At 37.6% G+C, this 22,104-nt stretch overlaps 1 protein-coding gene across 4 annotated transcripts in view; it reads left to right on the forward strand.

Annotated features, from left to right (window-relative positions):
• The window catches only part of TAFA2 (TAFA chemokine like family member 2), a 101,147-nt gene that overhangs the window by 36,129 nt on the left and 42,914 nt on the right, over positions 1 to 22,104 (forward strand). The window lies entirely within an intron of this gene.

The raw sequence follows: 22,104 nt of genomic DNA on the forward strand, positions 1-22,104 counted from the left end.
TATAAGACATTTCTTCTTCCACCTAAGTAACCACTAGAGAGCTGCATGCTCCCTCTTGTTTCCCTCGAATGGGCTGAGTGATCCTGATTGGAGGTGATGCCATTCTTTGGGGACAAAAGATACATGGTTTGAGTGAGCTACAGAGGGCACCAAATTCAGGTCTCCCATTTCCACTATGGGGGCTCTAATATAAGGGGTAAGCAGATGCAGTACTGTTTTTTCCTCAGTTTGCACTTCTTTGAAGTACCTGTGCTGTAACATTTGTTGAGGGGTCTGACCCTGCTGATAAATTCACCTTCTGGTTGTGTGGACCTGTCAGAGGACAGAAGAGTTGTTCTGCATATTCCCAGGTTCTTTACTGGAATAAGAAAATAATATGTCCAGTATTTAAATGAGGGAAGTCGTAGACATGAAGAGGAATTTGTGTGGATGCCTTAGGAGCTGCCAGGTGAGGCTGGAAACTGGTGGGTAGGGTCTGTCAAAATATTAGATGGACACATCCACTCATGTATTATTTTTCTGTCAGTCCTGCTTCATTGAAAAACTCTTTTGTGATATTCGCTGTCTCAAACATGGACCATCTTATCTCTTGTAGAAGTTTGGCCCAGAGATAAATTCTTTTAAATGAGAGCGCTTTGTGTGCAGCTTTCACTAACCTAATTCTAACTGTAATTAATGTTTAAATATAGAAACAAAGGAAGATGATAGTTATTTTAGCAGGCATCGGGAAGAGAGATATTAGATGTTCTTATCTAACTTGAGCCTGATTTGAGAGTTTCAGTCATCAGGATCAGAACCTAATCCAAAAATTGCCATTTCCTTGAAGATAAAATAGAACAGTCAGTCAAAAACTTTTGTATCAGTATCTGTCACTGCAATCTAAAATGTTAATACCGTATCTGTTAGAATTCAGGAGATAACGTTCCTTGGCCTTCTGCCAGGATCAAAAGGGAAGAAGAATCTCTTATTGCTAAGGTGCCAGTAGTTCTGGTGGTTCACTAGGACATGGGTGCAGAAATCATTGCAATAGCAGAGTTGTGCCTATTTCTTCCCTGTGCTGCCAGCTCCATCACAGCAAATGTCTGCCTCCATTTTTACCCCATTCCCACCATCACCTTGGCTGTGAATATTGTCTGTCCTTGAAGCAGCCATGGATGGACAAGTTCCAGCATTGCAATGATGCATCATGCATTTTCACTTATACTGATCATTAAAAATATTTCTATTTATATTAATTATTTATTATTCCTATTTATATTTGGCAAGTAGTATGGCTTCTTGAGGTTTTTCTGGGAAAAGGAAAAGGACAGGGTTTTTTTGGGCCTGGTCTTGTAACCCCTATGCCAAATTTTTACTAACTTGCCACAAGTAAGTACCCAGGGTAATTTTCTTAAATACAGTCAGATTTTTAAATTGTGGAGTAAAGAAGATGATGGCAAAAAAATATTCTTGTAAAAGTTGTAGAGTTGATTTTACAGTTTCAAATTTCAAACTTTTAATATTTTCATTTATAGTAATGCTATCTTCCTTTAGATAACTGTCTTACCTACTCTTACGCTTAGGAAAACAGAGTGATCACATTTGCATGCCGCAGTTTTTACTAAAATCATAAAAATAGTATGAAATAAATTGTTACGCAGTATACTCTCTTGAATCTGTTTATCAGAATTTTTATTTTTTTGTTAACTTTTTAAGTGCTTAATTAATGTAGCACATAGTAATGTATATTTTTGTTAACCTTTCCATATTTAAAATATTACTTTCTGGGCTTGCAGTTATATTCTGAATTTTTTGTTTGCCTAAATGTATATCGTGTCATAGAGAATGTCTTAAATAAAGATGTTAGATGCAGATGTGATCAGGAAGAAAGAGAAGTGAACTATTTAGTGAACTGGAGACACCTGTCGTACATCATGGAGCAGGATGCTGTGCCACAGCAAGCCATGGCATTGCTGCACTTGCTTGTGCCCACTCTCTAGACCCTTCCCTCTTTCTGAAAACAGTTTTACTCATTGAGTGTAGTGGCTACGCTGTCTATTAAGAGGCTCCTTCCCGTACAGATATATAATATAGGAGTTGTAAAACAGGACAATTGTTATAAAAATTTAAAGGTAAATATCAGATGAGTTTACACAAGTAAACCTTTGGAGGAAATGTCATTTTCTGTCTCTATAGAAATATTTAATTCTGGTAACAAAAGTCTACTGAGTTACTCTGAGAATGTGAATCCTTATGTGCAGGAAAGCTCTGCATGTACTTATGGCTGAAGTTTCCAGCCTTGGAATTGAACATGAGATGTAGAAACGGCAGTGTTTGGATCTTCTGATGGCTTTGGAGCCAATGGTTGGATTATCTTGAGATATATTGGATGGTCATGACAAGTTTATATCCAAGACCCTGAAATCAGCTTTCTGTGGTAGAGAAATCAAGCAGATTTTTCTCCACTAGTATGACAATTTAATTTTTTCCTGTCGTTTTTCCTTGAAGAAATATGTCTGGGACTATCCAACAAGAAAATAATTGAAAAGAAAATCTGATTAGTTTACAGTTTCCTTTACATTATATTTTCTCAAAATTTAACATTTTAAGATCATATAATTCTTATAAATCAAATATAATGAGTCAATATCGTGTTACAATTTCAGTCTGATCCTTAACAGTGTGTGTGTGGAACTAGATGATCTTTAAGGTCCCTTATACCACAAACCACACTTGTAAAATTGCTGTAATGGCAGGATCAGAACCAGTTCTATCTTCAAAGTCAACATCTGCTTTCCTGTATGGAGGACATATATATTGTAATGCCAGTATTAAGTTTTTTGCATTGTCCTTTAGACTTTCCAACACACATTCCATACAATCAGCAATGACTGTCCCATGTGTGTGCTGGTGCCTGCTGCATACCCCATAATCCAACTCAAAGGATTTCACATACTCAGATTGTTTGGTTGTGCCTGAAAAAGCATATCCCATGTAGGGATTATTTCTATAACATTCAGGGCATATGCTAATCTGATTTTGATTTGTATTAATTTTCTGCTGCTGATGTATAAAGACTGTGCCCTTCTCTCTTGACACTCTTCACTGAATTTACTCAACAACAGCGTTAGTAATTGCTTGTACAATGTCATATTTTAGAACAGCTGTTCTTTAGTCACACAGGTGCCAAGGAAACATTCAGAAGCAGTCAGCTGTTCTGGGAAGTATCCATAGAAAAATATTTTCTTTGTTTTGGTTTGCAGTTTATTTATGAGAAAGTTTATTTCTGAACAAAAAATTGAGTTGTGTTCACTGTGGGGCCGAGGGAATTTACTCTTTTAAGGTTCACTGGGGCAGTCTTCCTCTGCAATAGAGAGTTAGAATTATAAAAGGATAGAAATTTTTAGGTGAGAAAAGACCCTTGAGATTGGGAGTCCAGCCATAAAGGACTCAGTGCAAATCTGTAAAATTTGTAATCATTTTAGAAGACAATGTATATATGTATGCATATGTGTGTAAGAGGTATGAGAGACTTGGATGAAAGAGGAAAATGCAAGGTCATCAGTGCTGAAATAGCTTAGGCAGACCATTTTAGTTTTTTAAGTGCTTATAATTTATTTATGGGAGTTTCACAAAATAGTGATGATTTTCAAAACTAACTGAAAACTCAGGGAATTTTCCACAACATCTAGTTTTAGGCATCTCTTCTAGATTCTTTGAAACAGCCTTTAGAGCTCATTCCTTTTGAAAAGTGAGAACTCCAGCTCTAAGTGTAAGTGTGAATTCCTCCCTGAATGCCTATATCAAATAATTTACAAACTGTTGGACACCTTCTGGAACTTTTGGAATGTCTCTTAGCAGGAGGACTCGGTTTGGGTGTTTTTCCTTCATCTGCCTAAAAGCTCTTCCCCTCTATCAGGGTCATACTGTCTGAATAAAATTCTAAAGGTCTTATTTTATTTCTAATTTTCAAAAAGAGTCTCATTTTGCAGTTCAGAAGCCAGGGAAATCTGGTCTGTGACAGATTTATTTCGATCTGTGTATCATTCTGCATATGTCGTTCTATTGTTTAAAAAAAAAGTTTAGCAGTTAAACTTGGATTTTATATTTGTTCAATTTTTCCTTGTTGAGCAAAAATACACAGAATCAGAGAATTGTTGATATAGGAAGGGACCTCTGGAGATCATCTAAGTTCACCTGGAGCAGGTTACACAGGATAGTGTCCAGACAGGTCTTGAATGAGAAGGAGGCTCCACAATCTCTCTGCACAGCCTATTCCAATGGTCTGATTTAATTAAAACTTTTAGAGAGATGCTTCTGCCTGAATCAAGGTACAAATGAGATCATACCTTGAAGTCAATAGTATGGATTTTATTTAACAGTAAATATGAGGTAGAGACAGAGAGATAGAAAGAAATAGGAAAAGGTGGGGGAGCAGGGGGAGGGGTGTGAGAGAAAAATAGTGACAGAGGGACAGATTAAGTAGAAAATGTCACAATTCCGTGGTACCTGATGGTGCCATTGAGCCTCTTTGGTTTTCTTGGTGGTGAGGGTCCCCTAAAACAGAGTTCAGTGGATTAATACCTGTTCAGGCAAGGTGGGAACCCCCAGGTGACTCTCCTGGGGGAGCCAAGTTTGCCACTGTCTCTTGCAACAGACTTTGGATCTGTTGTGCCACTTTGATCATGTGTTGTCCCCTGGTGCAAAAAAATCCTTCGTAACAATGTTTAAGTCATTAACCCTAACACTTCAGTCTCTCACACACTCTCACTGGAAAGAAGTTTTTCATCAGATTCAGACTGAATTTCCTGTTTCAGTTTCTGTTTGTTGCCCCTTTTCCTGGCACTGGGCACCACTGAACAGTCTGGCCCCATCCACCTGGCAGCAGCCCTTAAGAAATTTGTGTGCATGCAGAGAAAGTCTGGAAGAACTGTTAAATTTGCAAAGAAATAGTGAAATTCTGACCATCCCTTTGGGAGTGTGAAAGTACCATGTAACTGTGGCCAAGAAAAACCCACTTCTCTACTTAGATGGGAGCAAACCCATGGCATGCTTACTGAGGGATGGGTGCTGGCATGGGGGTTCAGATGACAGGAAGCAGGAAAATCATAAAAGAGCAGTCTGCCTTGTGCAGCTCTCTTTTACAAGGCTGAGCAAGAATTCTGTCTATAACGATGAGGAGGCTGAGGCAGGAGCTGCCAAATCTGTCTTGTTCTTTTTTCCCCATAGATTTGTATAACTCTTGTACTCAAATTGTTCTCAGAAAGACTTAGAATTCCTTTCTGCAAAATACTTCTGGCTTCAATATCAAGTGCCCTTGAATGACTAAAGTATAAACCTGAATGTCTGTGTTATTTTGGGTGAATGCAGAGATGCAGAAAGGATATACACAATAAAAGTATTCTGTTAAGACCAACACAAATCTTGGGTGCATTGTGCCATTGTATTTTTAGGTGCAAGTTATTAGAATTGCTTCAGCTGAGTCTATGCTCCAGAGCTGTGTGTGAGAGGAGAGCTGCCTGAATTACTGGGAAGGTCAGAATTGTTCTGGATCCAGGTTTTGAACCCAAAGCTATGTATGTGTCTGATGAGTGGGGAGCGAGCATGAACCACTTCAGCCTGTAATTCTATCTCAGTGAACAGAACTGGTCACAGAAAAGACCAAAACCATCATTAGATTCCTTCAGTGAGCTGAAAGACTGAGGAAAAAGCAAAGTTTTAAAAATCAGACAGATAGCAGAAAGTATTGTACCTGTGAAAAACACAATGAAGGTATTTCTTATGTAAACTCTTACTTAAAACTTTGTTCAGTTTTGTTCTATTATGTAAATATGCTACTGATAGAAAAAAAATATTACTAGTGCTAAACTTTCATTTAAGATCCATTGGTATGTGTCAGATTAACTGCGGAAATTTTGTGAAATGGAACTCAGAAGGTATGCTAACTGCTACACACTGCAGTGTGGAAAGTAAATATATATCCAGTGAGTGAATATTAAGAAAAGAAGCATCTGGAAGAAATGGGAATTTTGGATTCTTAATTGCCTCATTCACCCCAGAACATCTGCCAGAGATATTAAGAGCAAAAACGACTATATCTGGGAGAAGATAAAAGTTTAAATAAGGAAGGAGGAAGAGTAATTTTGTGCCATCTTGGTACATTGCTGCACACTGTGCAAATGAAAGCTGTTTAAATAGCTTTTTCCCTGCTAGTTTTGGTTAAAAATTGTCTTAGGAGAGTTAAAATACTGTTTCCTCTGTCTGTGTTTATGTTTTAAAAACCTGTGAAAATCCAGAATATCTCAGTTATGAAAAGTAAATGGTCCATATTTTCTCCTTTACTGTAACAAAATATTGCATGCTAGAAAGGTGTGTTGCAGAAGACAAAGGGCATCCTAGGGAGGTTGTGCCCTGGAAACATATGAGAATAGAATTCACCTTTTATCCTCCTTAGGCCACTCCTGTTTCATCTATTAACCTTTTATCCTCCTTAGGCCACTCCTGTTTCATCTATTGTTTAGATGATTACCAGCCGTGGAAATATCTCCTGGGGGATTGCAGGAATGAAGTGAACTCAGGCCCTCTGGCTAATATTAGAGAAGAAGGTGGGATTGGACAAAAACCAGCTAAAAGTGGGGAAATAGGAGGAGCCCCGTTACACAGGGCTCAGTGGTCTTAGCTCATGACTTTCATGACTTTTCTGTTTTTGCCCTGCAAATTGCAAGATGCATTTTTCTGCAAAGAGATTTGAGGACAGAACCCACATTTTCTACCCTTCTGTCACAACAACACTGTCATTAGATTTTCATGGGTTTATTCTGAAAGACTTCTCACAAAGCGTAACATGACTGAAGGAAAGAGCATAGCCACCAGATTGGGGGGGTTGTATATTCTCCTTCACAAGTGTGCAATAAAGTAAATTGTTCAGTACTTTTCTCCAAGTGCTAGAGAAAAAAAAAAGAATTTTTAAACTGATGCAATTTTAAATTTTCTTTCAAAAAAACTTGAAAAAGCGAACTAAAAGAATCACTGTGTATTGTTGATTATAAAAATGCCGTACTCTAGAACAGCTGTTTCTTAGTTGTAGAAGTATCAAAAAATGTTCAGAATCAGTCAGCTATTATTGGAAACAGAAAAGCACAAAAATATTTTGATTAGTTTGGACTAAGACCTACATTGATAGGATATACACAACTTTGGTTTCTGTTAAAGGCCTTTAGAACTTAAGTGCTTCATATTTTTTCTGAAAGTGAGAACAGAACTACATTAAAATTCTCTGAATGGCCTATGAAAATCATACTCTTATTTTTGCAGTACATGTGATTTATTTCATCACAGGCAATATTTTAGCCTCATTATTTCTTCATCTTTCTGAAATAAACAGTGCTAGTCTGTTTAGACAATAGGACACTATTGACAGTAATTACTGAAAGTATTTTTAAAAATAATGATTTTGCTGGAGGAAATATATCTCTCATCTGTAATTCTTGTTTCTATTTCCAAATACGAATTAGCCTAATGAACATTTTTAACCTAGATATGCAATAAATCCTGTGAAGAGCTCCCATTTAAAACTGTCATACTAAATAATGGTGTATGGGAAAAAAAAAATAAAAGGTCCCACTAATCAGACTATTTTTGCCTGCCAGAAAAGCTCTCCTAAAATCTATCTTTAGAACAGATCTGTAGGAGTGATTATAAACTAATTTGCTTTTCTGCTGGGTGCTAGGACTACAACAGTCTACACTTAAGCAGCATTATGACCCACACTAAAAATGTAGGAAAATGCCAAATTATGGCTTATCCCAATAGAGTCATTGTAAGAGAGGGGTGTTAAACCATAAAATATCACTCAATTTTTCATAACAATAATCATTAGGGGGTAACAATTTCAGTATTTTTAATGGAGTTTTTATGCTTTTTTTGGATTTATTTTTTACTTTATTTTATTGAAAAGTCTCCTAGGTTTATGCATAGTAATTATGAATAATTAAAGGAAAGATAGATGGGAAAATGAAATTTCTTTCTTACAGACAACATGGAGAAAAATGCAGATATGTTACTTTAGAGCTGGGATTTAAATCTCCAGATTTTCTGTATTTTTGTGTCCCTTTATTAACACAATGAAGAAATAAATTGATGTATTTTAAATCCAGGATGTCTGAGTCCTCTAAGTTTATCTCTCTCATTTTCTTTTTTCTTTGAAGGAGGAAGTTTGCTCTTTAAACAGAACTTTGAAAATCAGTCTTGATATGCTACTACCATAACTAGTGAAGTTTTAAGAGCTCCTAAAATAAAAATTAGGGGGGTGTGTTTCTTCCTCTGACTCAAGTGGTTTTTTTTTGACCTGCACATGAGTCCTCTGCTGCATTCTGGCAAATGTCATAGGTCTTAAAATCCAACTTTACAGAGGACAATAAATCAGTGGATATATTTTAGCTTGGTTTAGTGATACACATATATTATGATTGTTAGAGCAGACATGGTCATTACAGAGCACTGAGCTCTGCTAGGCCTGTTTCAGTATTGTGGCAATGTCAGATTCCAATGAGGGCAGTCTCACAGATGAAATGACTAACCAGGGATCAAGTAATATCTTTCCTGATGTAGCTGTTTCCCTTAAGGAGGGATCTAATCTTGCACCCTTAAGATTTGGGTGATACCTTCTGGAGGTGCTTCTTTCTCTAGCTGCATTGATCATACAGGGATGTCCAGCTCAGATTAGGCACTGTAGACATCCAGTGTGTGGTGATGTGTCTTTGGTTTTGTAGAGAACAGTTGAAACCCCATTCTCATTATTGCAATAATAATATGGTAAATGATGCTATAAAGATCCAGAAAGTGAATGAAAATGTCAAGATGCTATGTTAAAACATTGGATGCTTCTACCTGGAGACCCTGGTATGTCCTTGATATGTATGTTTATCTCAGTATACTTATGTACAGTACTTGAGAAAAAATAATCAGGGACAAAATTCCAGCAAATTTTTCCAGTTTGCAGGTTTGAACACTGCTGTGCACTGCTTTTGGGACTCTGAACCATGCATGAACTGCAGAAACTTGGTTTCTGTTCTATCAGATGGCAATATATTCTTGTAATAGAAGTAGGTGTGCTGCGGCTGGACTCTAGAAACAGCTGTATGGGAAAGGAAAGGTGGATGAACATGTGGCTCCCTTGGAGAGACGAGGCAGAGGATCAGAAATAACCAGATTACATCTGTGTTATGCAGCATGTTCATTAACATAAGAATCCAAATGAAGAGCAAAACAAATATCAGAGTGGTTGTGGTGAAATAAAAGATTCACAGTACCTATGTTTATTTTTTTGTTTTTGCTTAGAAATTATAGGTGCCCAGTCAACATAGAATTCCTAGACAAGGCACCAGTTCCATGTAAAGAATTAGGTGTTAAAGCAAGACTGTCCCGCTGGAGTTGGGAAATGCTGGCTCATTCTGCTGCATCTCTTCAGTTTCTGATTTCTTCATATTTTTATTTTGTTTTACAATGATCTGCTAACTACAGCTGCACCTGAAGGATATGTGCTAGGATTATTCTGAAGATTTCCCTGACTTGTGAGCCCTGTAAAGATAAAACTCCTGCTAGATTTGTGCCTGTGATCAGACAAGGTGTCTCATGAATGGCATTTTGTCAAATCCTCTGGTGTATCCCCTTGCTGTTCAGCTTTTAAGGTGGTGAATTGAAGGGGAAGACAAATTTTTTTCGAGTTTTGTGACAGTCTTCCACAGGCTAAAGAAGATTACACTTGGCTCCCTTCACAGCATATCAGTGCTGTGGAACTGGATAGTTATTTAACAGTCATGTATTTTTTCTGGTGTGCATTTTAGAACTAAAGTGGTAAAAAATATTTTGTTGTGGAGCAGTGTAGATATTTTTAAGGAATTGTGGGAGTCAGTTATTTCCCCATTACAATTTCATCTAACCTTGGAAAGAGGCACAGCCCTATGGATATTTATAAACAGTCTGCTGTCATTTCTGACATATTTTTAGACCCTGGCAGACAAATACACTGCACTACAATGTATTGTGTGTGGCATTCAGCTTTGCACTTGGGACTTTGAAAGACTCAAACCAGCCCACAGATAACAACTGCTACCCAATCTCAGTTATTTCACTAAAAAATACACTTCAGTGCAACGTGAGGTCTGAGGTTTTGAGGTTCTAATGTTGACCTCTGTGGGGAAATTCCTACATTAAAGTAGCAAAAAGATCAAAGAATATCCACTCATAAAAATGTACGAAGCCAGTAGCGGATGCTGTAATTTTGTGCACAGTAGGTAATTTGTCTGTTTGTCTTCCTTGCAAGTTCCTATTGGCAAGAGTTGCATTGAAATTCGAGCATTATTTTTTTTTTCTTTTATATTTCATATCTCCCTGAAAGATAACCACTCTCCTTTTCCCCCTTTGCACTTTCACAATGGTGAGAAAGATGTGAATGATGTGGGTGCTTCTTTGGACTCTCCCTTTGGCATGACCAGTCTCTGGCACTGACATAACATCTTGGACAGGGCCTCATTCCTGGCACCTGCAGAAGCAAAGATCTGGCCCTTGTGGGAGAATGATGGATATGGGTGTTAGGTAGCGTGGGGAAAGAGGAACTGTGGGAGCTGGACCTGTCTGGAAGCTTGCCTTTAGCAGCAGCCCCTTCACCAGCCCTTTCAGCAGGAGCAGCACAGCACCACGGGCTTCTCTCTGCTCCACAGCAGGAGACAGAGTTGCTTGGCTGGTCACGAGTCTCATATTCAATGCAGGAGGCTTGACTTCTCTGGAGTAATAAAAAATTAGTTTACTAATAATTTACTTTTATTTTGCTCCAGGTGTGCAGTCCCAAAAACCTCATGTCCAAGAGCTGCCCAGCTTTTGTTCCATGATAGTTGTAAAAAACCACAATTCTGGAGTTCTGGGTTTGTTGCAGACATCTTTTTGTGAAAATCCTTTTCTTTAGGATTTTCCCTTCTGAGCAGCTGAGGCCTCAGAAACAGAATGTAAACAATGGTTATCTGCTGCTGTGGAATGCAACAGGTGGATCCATGATTGGTCTCAGGTGGATGTTTTAATTCAGTGACCAGTCATGGCAGAGCTGGCTCTCACTCTCTGTCTGAGCCAGCTGCTTTTGTTATCATTCTTTCCTATTCTGTTCTTAGCTTAGCTTAGCCTTCTGAGGAACCTTTCCTTCTATTTCTTTTTAGTATAGTTGTAACGTAATATATATATATATATCATAAAATAATAAATCAAGCCTTCTGAACATGGCGTCAACATTCTCCTCTCTTCCCTCATCCAAGAACCATTGTGACCACTGTCACATGGGTTCTGTGATATTTTTGCAGCTTCTGACTCTGGGTAGCTATTAGAGTGGTGTTTATGTTTGCTATCAACTGCCTTTGTTAACCAGAGTTCCTTCAGAAACAAATGCCAGGGAGTCTGCGAGGAGCATCTTAAAAGGTATGTTTTCAACAAGAGGACATGTCTGAAAGTATTATCTACTGGGAATGCTTGGGCAAAAATATTCTTCATAGCACTACTCTGAATGGCTCTCCTGGCAGTTTCTCCTCTTTTACTTGGCTTGTTGCAATGTGCTTTCTTTTCCTCTGTCTTGAAGAATAGCCAGCCTCTTCCCAGGCCATCCAGTTTCAATTCATAGACTCTGTCTAGATCCTTATTGATTAATCATACCCATGGCTCAGAGACTTGCTATTTATATGGAATCAGCAATGTAGAGGGAAGCCTGTAGCAGGGGAGATCACTCCAAAGGAAGACATTTCACTGTACTAGACGTGTGCCTTGTTAGCAGTTTTTTCCTAAAGGCCTGAGTTAAGTTTCCCTCCTGACTCTACACTTCAAAGAGCTTGCCTGGGGCTCTAAAGAAGCAAGCCAAGACTTAAAATTAAGATCTTTCTTTCAGACAGTGAACTGTGTACTGGGACATCCCATGGAGTTTCTCTTAATGCATATGGAGGAGTCTGAAGGATGGTGGTGAAGTCCTAGAAGGCAGGGGTGTAATAAAGGAAAAAGGAAAAAATAAAGAAGCAGTTATATAGTTGTCAGGAAGGTGAATGTGCATACATGTGCCTATGGTTTGTGGGAGGAATATTCCAAAGTGTATTTGATAATATTCTTTAGCTGACAGATTAAGTAAAAATACATTACAGAGCTGCAAGCTGGAATGCAATGTATCAAAAAAATACATTAGAGAATTAAAGAAACTTTAAATTAATGCATTCTATCCACTCATAAAAATAGATAAGGTGAAGAAAAGCAAAATCAAACCAAACATGAAACCAAAAAAATTTAACACAGCATCTAAAACTATGTGTAAAATAAAATGAGCCAACCAGATAATGATCAAGGCAAGCAAGCAAGCAAAAATCTTACAGAGCTTTTAAAAGGTGGAATTTCAAAAATTAAATGCTTTTTATAGATATGTTAAATGTCATCACATATTTGTGTGATGAATGTATACACACATGTAAGTGTTAAAAGGTATTTTCAGTACTTTGTGGTATGTTTTCATGCATATAGTGAGTGCAGAGCTGTACATAAATACCTTTCTGCATAGAAGAGGGATAGTGAGTGACTCACCATTCTGATTATCATCTTTGGAAAGATTTTGCACAATGGGAATCTTTAAATTTGCAGAATTTTCAGAACTTTACCTTGACTTCACTCTCTGGTTTCTATCAGGTCATCATTAAAATCCTGGAGTGCTTCTGTTATTGCAAGTTCATCAGATTGATAGATCTTCAATACAGATATTAAACAAGTGATGTTCTCATTTGCCATCAGGAAAAAAAAATTGGGCTGCTTAATTTGGAAACCGTGGCTTTCTCTTTACTCTTCTTTATTTGATAGGATTTATTCGATTTTCATCATAAATTTGGGGGACTGTTGCTTTTCAAAGCATGAAAAATCTTAGCATAGGCTGAATAAGGGGTGCTAAGCATAATTTTTTGAAAAGTGAAATAAATCATGAATACTTTGATAATGATACTCTTGTTGACATATTTAAATATGAATTGATCATCTTAAAACTGAGGTCTTTTAACTACAACAAAAGTGGAGAGGGTCTTTTTACAAGAAGATGTAGTGACAGGGGGAGATAGCTTCAAACAGAAAGAGAATAGATTTAGATTAGATATTAGGAAAATATTCTTTACCATGAGGGTGATGAGGCACTGGAACAGGTTGCTCAGAGAAGCTGTGGGTGTCCCATCTGTGGAAATGTTTAAGGATTGGATGGAGCTCTGAGCAACCTGGTCTAGGAGAAGGTGTCTCTGTCCACAGCAGAGAGGTTGGAACTAAATGATCTTTAAGGTCCCTTTCAACCCAGGCCATTTTAAGATTCTATGAAAGTAGCTTCTGGACCTTAATAAATGAAGATCTTAATTGCAGAGGAAAGATCACACATAAGCAGTTAGACGTGTGTTGCGATGGAACTATAATGCAAGGATACAGCTGCACCTTTCTTTGGGGAAATCATATTTCCCCTTCCCTGGGCTTTGGCTGCTGTCTCCATAGAGGCACCTCTAAGTGCTTGAGATACTTTTTAATAAGCACGAGAAGGCTTCAAGCAGGCAGTTCAAAAGCACTGCTGAATACACCTCTCCACCTTGTTGCACTAATCCTGTTCCACAGAAACTTCCACACACAGTATTTTTCTTAAGACACTGCTTAGGGTGATGTTGTGCCGGAGGGTCATGCAAATACAGGGCGGCAGAAACACTTTTTTTTTTTTTTTCTGATGTATACCTGAGAACATGTTAATTTGTCATCTATACAATGTGACCATTTGGGTCAGCTAGAAAGAAAAGAAAATCAATGATGAGAGTCATCTAGGGGAACAGGAAATATATTCCCCATAATTGTGTAAATGACCAGCTTCTGACTCTCTGAGGCTGGGAAGAAAATATGGGGGTTTTTGATTTCTGCCAAAGGCTGAAGGCTGCACTGAGACATGTGCTACTGCTTCTTGCTGAGTCGAGATATTTGGCAGAAGGCCCAAAGAGAGAGTATGAGAGAATAAAAAGTCTTTGTGCCAAATGTTCTTTTGAGTGCCTGAAATCTGGATTAGTCTTTTTTCTCAGTGAAATCATATAATTAGTAATCTCAAGCATCAGCCTGGTAATTTGCAAAATGTCTGCACACTTTAATATATCGTTTGCTTAACATGTTTGATAACAACCTCAGAGATACTGGGGCTTTTGACTTGTAGTATTTATAAACTGCACCTCATCCTGAGTGTTTTTCTACCAGTTCTACACAAACTTTCTCACAGATTGTGTCAGCTCACAGCTGCTGGAGATGTGGGAAGCATCCCATCTGCAAAAAGCAAAGTGGCTCCATTTCTGTCCCATAAAGAAACATGCAGCCTTTGCTGCTGTCATATCATCCTCTCATCCACTGCCTGGCAAATGGGGTGGCTGTGGTGGAGCAGCTCCTCGCTGGGCACCTGCAGTGGGAGGTGGGGTAGGACACAGCAGGCAGGCTGCAGTCAGGGAGCCCATCCTGAGGTGAGGACTGGGATAATGTGCAGAAGCTTCTTCGGCTCCTCTTCCAGTGGGTGGACATATGCAGAGCTGGAAACCCCCAAAATGATTGCTGCTTGTGATCTTGTCTCTGAATGCTTTGTGGTTTTGTGAACCTAGAGATTACTCAATTTCAAAATTAAAAAGTTGGTCCTAGGGAGGGCAGCACTCTAGGCTGAGTGGGGTCATATGGAGAAGAGGAAATTATCCTTCAGGCTACCTGAAAATCGGCTGTGTTTTGATTTCCTATTTCTTTGGCTAAAAGTTTGGTATGAAGTAATAATTTGTAGCCATTGCCATAAAAAGGCACTGACTTTTCTGAGAGGGAGGAGGTAAGATTATTTAAGACTGGCTCACTTCTGCCAGAGAACTGACTGAATACAATTAGCCTCAGAAAGGCTGGGAGATGGCTGTGGCCTCTCCAGGTCCAAGAGATCCTACATGAAGTGCTCCATCTGTAGTTTTTGTTTGTGAGAACAGCTGGGACTATGCCAGCTTGCTACTTTATTCCAGTAAGTCTTTTCCTCTCATAGTGGAGCTATCTCAGCAGTCCATTTCAGTGCATAGAATTTGCTATGGGAATATCTGAGGCTAAATCTCCCAGATTCATTAGTGAGCCCTTCTCAGGGGAATGCTTATATTGTAGTTTTATCTTGATGTTTTTCCAAAAGGGAAAATGTCTTCCCATACAGATGGCTGTAAATGACGGCTGGCAGACAAACTGATGGATGAAATTTTTCGTTGGCACCGTGCAGAAGATTATGCTTGGCAGTGTGACTGTGGCAAACCATTCATTAGTTCAGGTTTTAAAGGCTACTAGAGATGCTGTGTGCATAGCGTTGTCATATGAACTCTGCTCATCCTCCTTCACCCAAGTGGACTAATTGGGTTAATTGAGGGGTAGAGGAGCTGGGCCAGCATCTGCAGAATAAACACTTATCAAGAATGACTCTTGTTGTTTTAAAATGATTCTCTCAGGAGAGAAAAAATCATGTTGAATCCAAGAAGCCTGGGAGGAGCTGCAGTTAGCAGTATTTTCTCTGTGTGTGTTGCCTACAAGTGGCACTGCAAAATATTCCACGCAATCAGCTATGTGTTTTTTAGCAATTCACCTAAGAACTTATCCCAAGAGGCAAGAGATATCAGAGTACAAGAGAAATAAAAAACAGTGCTGTATTTTTAACCTAAAATTGATTCTCCGCTGGTCTAAGTAGAGTGTACTCTGTCTGGAATTTTCAGTGGCCAAAGTGAACAAGTGATTTTAACAACTGTAGCTGAGGTACAAAGCATGGGAATGTGAATACAGTAAATAGGACCTGTCAATAAGGTGTGCTTGTAGGGTTTTCAGAGATAATTGTATGGGAATATGTAATATATACACTGATGAGGGTTGGGTCTCAGTTGCCTCCTCTCAAAGCTGAACAGGCTCAGCTCCTCCAGCTTTTTCTTGTAAGAGAGATGCTCCAGTTCCTTAATCATCTTTGTATGACCCGCTCCAGGAGCTCTTGCACTGAGGAGCCCAGAGCTGGACACAGCACTCCAGATGTGCCTCAGTGGGGTGGAGTAGAGGGGCACCATCACCACCCTCAGCCTGGCAATGCACCCCAGGATGCCATTGGCCTTCTTGGCCCAAGGAAACGCAGCTGGCTCCTGACAGCTTGTATAGATATGATGTATATAAGTATATAGATACGATGTATATAAATATATATATACGATGTATATAACTGGAGGGAGGCTGTCAAAAGGACAGAGCCCCACTGTGGTCCCTTTCAACCTTACCCATTCTATGATTCTGAGATAGTGTAGAATAGGATAGCACAAAATTAGTATTTTTGTCTTGCTGTTACTATAGTACAACCTCACATGTCATCTGAAAATAAAGCAACACGAATGCCTTTCCTGAGATGCACCACAACTGTGTCATGCCTCATTGTCACCACTGAGGACACAGGAATTACTGCTGTGTCTGTAATTGATTTTTCTGTTCACTGGCCAAACAAGGAAAAAAAACAGCAAAGAAGAACACCAAGTAAGTTTTTAAAAATTAAAAAAAAGCTTTGTTTTTTCATAATTTTCCCACTTGAAAGATATCATAAGATTTACAAACCAGTTAAAAATGTGCAAAATAAATTTATAAAAAACTCCTTGTGGATACAATTCTCTTTGGTTTTGTTTTATTTAATAATCTTAATTTACCACAGTTTTCACGTCTTGGCTATATATCATCATTTGTTCAATCATTGCAAGAGGTGCTGCATATTCAATCATCAGAATAAATATCTCAGTTGCAAATCCAGATGTCATCTTTATTGGAAAAAAAAATTACTCTGTCATTGGCATTCTGATCCAAAAACCACCTATAAAACCAAAAACATTGAGTTCAAAGGGTTTTGAATTTGATCTTTAGAGGTAATGTTCACTAAGGTTGTTGTTGATGTACATCTACCAGTGCTGCTCTGGGAGTTAGGCGTCTCTTCCCAATGTCTGTGCTGCTAGTTCTCTCTTCAGCCCATGAAATGGAGCTGAAATGGAGTTGTGCTTTGTTTGGTGCTCACAAAAGCAAGCCGAAGCTTGTGTTCCCAAAATCTTGGCTGCTTTTTTCCCCAACTGCACTAATGGCAGGTCAAATCAAAGATTTCATCTCTAACAAAAAGTGTCACATTGCTTGTATTCTCGCATTACAGAACTGCAGTAATGTCAGAACCATTGCTGGTAGAGTAGAAATAAACTACGTTCAAGTTTTTCCCCTAACAGCTCTTACATGGATATTACAGAAAATATTGCAGAATGTTAAAATTAATTGAATGAAGAAATTAGATAGTGTATTTGTTTTCATATATCTTATTCTGACATTTAAAGATCAAGTTAGATGGAAATCCTGACTTGGCAGTGGTTATATAAGATTTTGATTGCTTAGAAATGGCAGCTACCAATACTTATTAAAATATTGAAAAATGCAACAATATTGTGTGAGTGTGTGTTTTGTGTGTGTGAAGGACATTTTGCAAGTTCGTTTGTATCCTTCCTCTCTACAGTGACACATTGAGACTGATATGACATGCTGAAATTGCTGAAGTGCAGCAGAAAAATAACCTACATTTGTTTTCCTTGTCAATCAGTATGACCAAAGCAAATAAACTATGTGAACAAGAAAACCCTCTTTCTTTTCTCTGTTCATTTAAGAGTAGGACAGTGATCTAGAGCCTGTTCTGAAAAATAATATATTATAACCACTAATTTTATTTATCTTACCAATAACATCCAATAGCACATTTGTTTGAATATTGTGGTATAGAATAGTGAACTAATCACTTAGGAAAATGGATGAAGTTACTTGACAATATCCTGAAATACTGCCTATTTTTCCTTACAGATGATAATTTAAAAGAGTCATTCCATTATAATCATTAATGTGGATATGCTCTACATGAATAAAAAGTGCATATGTACTTTGAAAGCATATGTACCTACTTTGAAAGACTGGGTTACTGTAGTACTTCATATGGGAAATCTTCCTGATCATACCCAAGATGACAAAAAGTCTAAAGTGTATAAAATATTAGATGCAATGTGGATTGAGACTCATGGCAAAGTGTAATTTCCATTTTTCTATTTATTGTTGATGCTTCTTTTCTCACCTAGAGCACAGACTCAAACAAACAAACAAAGCTTTGCAGATTTTAAATAGTTTTTGTGACCTCCAAAAAATTACCTGAAATAGAATAAAATAATATACATTTATTTCATGTAATATTACAGAGCTGCAGTTCCTGCAAGCTGATAAAGGAACTTGTTTCTGCAGAAGTTAATCAGGTATTTGTGGTTGCCATCTCCTTCCTCTTCCCTTTGGCTGAAAATGCTTCTCACTGGTCTCTGCACCCCGTTGTAGGAGCTAAACTGGTAGAGAACTAACCCTAAAAGAAGGGAAATTTTTCTTCCATTCCAAATCCCTGGCTTACCATCTTCATTATCAAATGACAATGTTCATGCAAGCAGGGGATGAAAGAATGCTGGACAAGAGACAAGGGATATCTTCTTTTGCTTCCAGTAGCTCTTAGTCATTAGATGGATTTAACTGTATCACCCAGCTGTGCTGCTGTCTTTGCAGAGAGCATACAATAGAGCCTTTTTGATTTTTTTTCCCCTGCTATTTGTATGTGCCTACTGCAACGATTTGGATCCTGAAGATAGAAACATAATAAAGCTGTGACTTCATTTTTTTAGTTCTTGGCAACATGATTTCTTTCTCTTTGCTAATGGCCAGTGTATGTGTTGATGCATGATCTGTGCAACTTTCAGGAAAGAAAAGATCCAAATGACTGAGCAGATGGGTGACAGAAATGAACATCAATGTTTAAGTGTTGAGGCTAGGAAAGGTGATCATGATGAATGATGCTATTCAGAAGATTTTCTTGATTTAATGCAAGGTTTGCATTCCTACACTAAATACCTTATATTCATATTTTTGAGTTGAATTACAAAATAGCAATCTAGAGTAGTAACTTCCATTCTTCCCTGGGGTAATCTTCCCACAGAAATAGAGGAGTAAGGGTCATAACTTAGAGCGAGATGCTTTGCCAGTGTAACTAGAATTTTATTCACCTGAAGGAAAGAAATAGAAAGGTTCCTTCCTACCACGAAGGAACAAGAAAAGTTTTATCTAAAATGAAGACTAGTAATTGTTTAGTTTTATTTTTTTCCAGGAACATGATACTGATCACTGAAGTTTCTAGTTCTGATTTGTGAGATAGGTATTGATGATTTCTCTACAAGAAAAAAGTCTATAAAAGTGGCAGGTTAATTACAGCATATGCCATTAATGGGTCAGATAGGGTTATTTCTGTTTTCCAAGCTCCAATCTCATGATACAGTGTTAGATCTTCTGGAACATAATTTATATGTATATTATGTTATGTACAATCATTAGGAAAACTTTGCAACTTGTACACATAGAGACCTCTGAGTCTCTTTCTTCAGTCCCTCTCCACACTGATTGCAGAAAGGACTTGCATTAGCAGCAAATGAAATACTTTTGCAGTGGTTTTGAATAACTAATTTCTGTGGGATTACAGAAATGACATTCAGTTCTTCAAACAATTTCTGCAAAGCAAGCAGCCTACTTTGAAATCTGTGCTAGGGTGAAAAGAAACAAAACCAAAATGTGAATCATCCAAAGTATTATCCTCCTTTTGTGGAATGATCCAGTGGCTTAATGAGGTTAATTTGTTTTAGATTGTGGGGAATTCATTATCTACTGTATAGAAGCTTTAATTTCACATGGACGTGACAGATCCTGTACTTGCTGCACTGGAACTTAATTATTTGATAGCATAAGGATCTGAAATCCCTACTTTTCCTCTCAAGGAATTTTCATGGCATTTTCTAGATGGCAAATAGAAACTAGAGGATGATTAGCTAAGATTTCTCAATGTTTGAAATATCTTTGTATATTTTCCTGAGATGTTTTTGCTTTATACCCAGAAAATTTCAAAGCATCTTTATTAAATACAATTGATAGTATGTGGTTATTTTTTGTTCTCTTCCATTTTTCAAATGTATTTTGACCCTTTGAAATGCTTTTCTTTATTGTACATGAATATGAATGCTTCATTTCATTGCACTCTTTTTTCAGAAGTCTTACAATGCTAATTACTACAAAGGAAGCATTCAAAATTTTTGTCTCTGTGTGAAAATTTCCCTCACAGAATTTTAAAATAGCTCTTTTAACTGGCTTCCATTCCTGATGGCTAATTTTGTACATGGTACTTTGTTTTCCCTTAGTGGTTGTATTATGGTGTTTGTGTAGACAAAGTAAAGCAATATAAAGTTATATGATAAGAGAGTGAGAACACAAATTTTAGATGAGTGATACACAGAATACAAATTAAAACTAGTGTAGTGAAAAAAAGTAAGTGGTTTGAAGTTCTTATCCTACCACTAAATTTACTTTCTTTTGTAGATTCAGTGTCTAGGGTTTTTTATGTACCTTTCATAAAATGAAATTTAGTGAATTTGTGTTAGGTTAAGTGGATGTAAGATATGTAATTCCTATCAAAATTAAAGTTAATGTGAGCCTGCAAAAGCTGGGTGTGTTTGTTCTACTATATATTATACATACCTAATAAATCCTGGGATATTTTTCCCTATTCACAAATAAAGAACTTTACAAGTGTTTTATTAAGAAAAAAATGAATGTATTTATTTAAATTGCTTTATTGGCATGTATACCAGTGGAATTGTTTGGAAAAGAATTAAAAGTAATTTTTGGGGCAGCCTGTGCTAGTAGCTGTAAAAATATTTGCTCAATGTCATTAAAGGTATAAAATAACAGAGATTGCAAAGTTCAGGCAGATAGTATGAATTACTTTCCTCATCCTCTACTGAATTAAAAATTATAGTTAAGTGAAGAAAATCAGTGTTTGTGTATAAAGGGATTTTTTTCCTCCTAGATTTTTGATTTAAATGTAACATTTCAGCATATCAAAATATGATGGATCATGGGTCAATTGCTTGCATTGTGTTATATAATTTCAGCTGTAGCACAGCATGATGTGATCGAGTATAATCAAGCTTGACATGGTACAATACATTGAGTGATGACAAAGACCACAGACTGTTCACTGGAATTTGTTATACTGAAAAATGCATGATTTCCCAATGAAATGTTTAGCAATTTATGTTTTGTTGATGAAGACCCAGAGTGTAACTTCTATCTGTGGGTTTTGCCTCTAGGAAATTCATGAGGTCTATAGCCTACATCAACTTTTGTTCCTTCCTCAGGCTTTTTAGGAGCTGACACTGTGAAATAACAACGGAGTGAATCCAGACATCAGTGTTGGGCTCCTGTTCTTAGGGCTTTTTCCTTGCAGAAGCTCTTGTTTATTGTTTGACATTAGTGATATTAAAGATAGCTCAAGCATTCTGTACACAACCTCTGCATAAAGCACACAAAAAATTAAATAGCAGCAGAATTAAGGGACACATATTGTTTCACATAATTAGTATTCCTGCCCATACAACGCTGTAGGTCAATATCAGCTAAAGTTCAAATTTTTTTCTCTTCTTCTTCTGATGGTAATGAGCTACCCCCAGGAATATCTGGCCTTGTAAAAGCAACTGCTGAAAGTTCAGTTAAAACATTTTCCAAACTCCAGATCCTTTGGTAACTGGCTGCTGAACCAGAAAAGGTGTTTTGGTAGCTCGCCTCTTATCAAATTGGTTCTCTTATTACACTCAGTTAGAGCAGCATGAATGGAAGTGATAGGTACAAATATGGAATAATGAGGATTGTCCTGTTGCCTCCATTGTTTGAAAGATTTGGGTCCCCATGTTCTCAAACTAACTTTGCGGTGCCAGGGAGAAAAATTTAGAGTGTGATTCTTTAGTAGATTTTATTTCTGGATTTTGTTTGAGTGTTTTCCCTGTATCCTGCCAGTTGTTCTCTGCCTGCCTGTAGGAAGGTTTTGGAATACCATGTCAAAGTCTCTTCTGGGCATAAAGTCTGGAGACATGGATTGTGAAAACATATGCATGTATCGGTATTTTAGCATTGATATACTTTCATTTTAAAGTTTCTGCC

The sequence above is a fragment of the Camarhynchus parvulus genome, chromosome 1A (genome assembly GCF_901933205.1).
Source record: "Camarhynchus parvulus chromosome 1A, STF_HiC, whole genome shotgun sequence".
Lineage (NCBI taxonomy): Eukaryota > Metazoa > Chordata > Aves > Passeriformes > Thraupidae > Camarhynchus > Camarhynchus parvulus.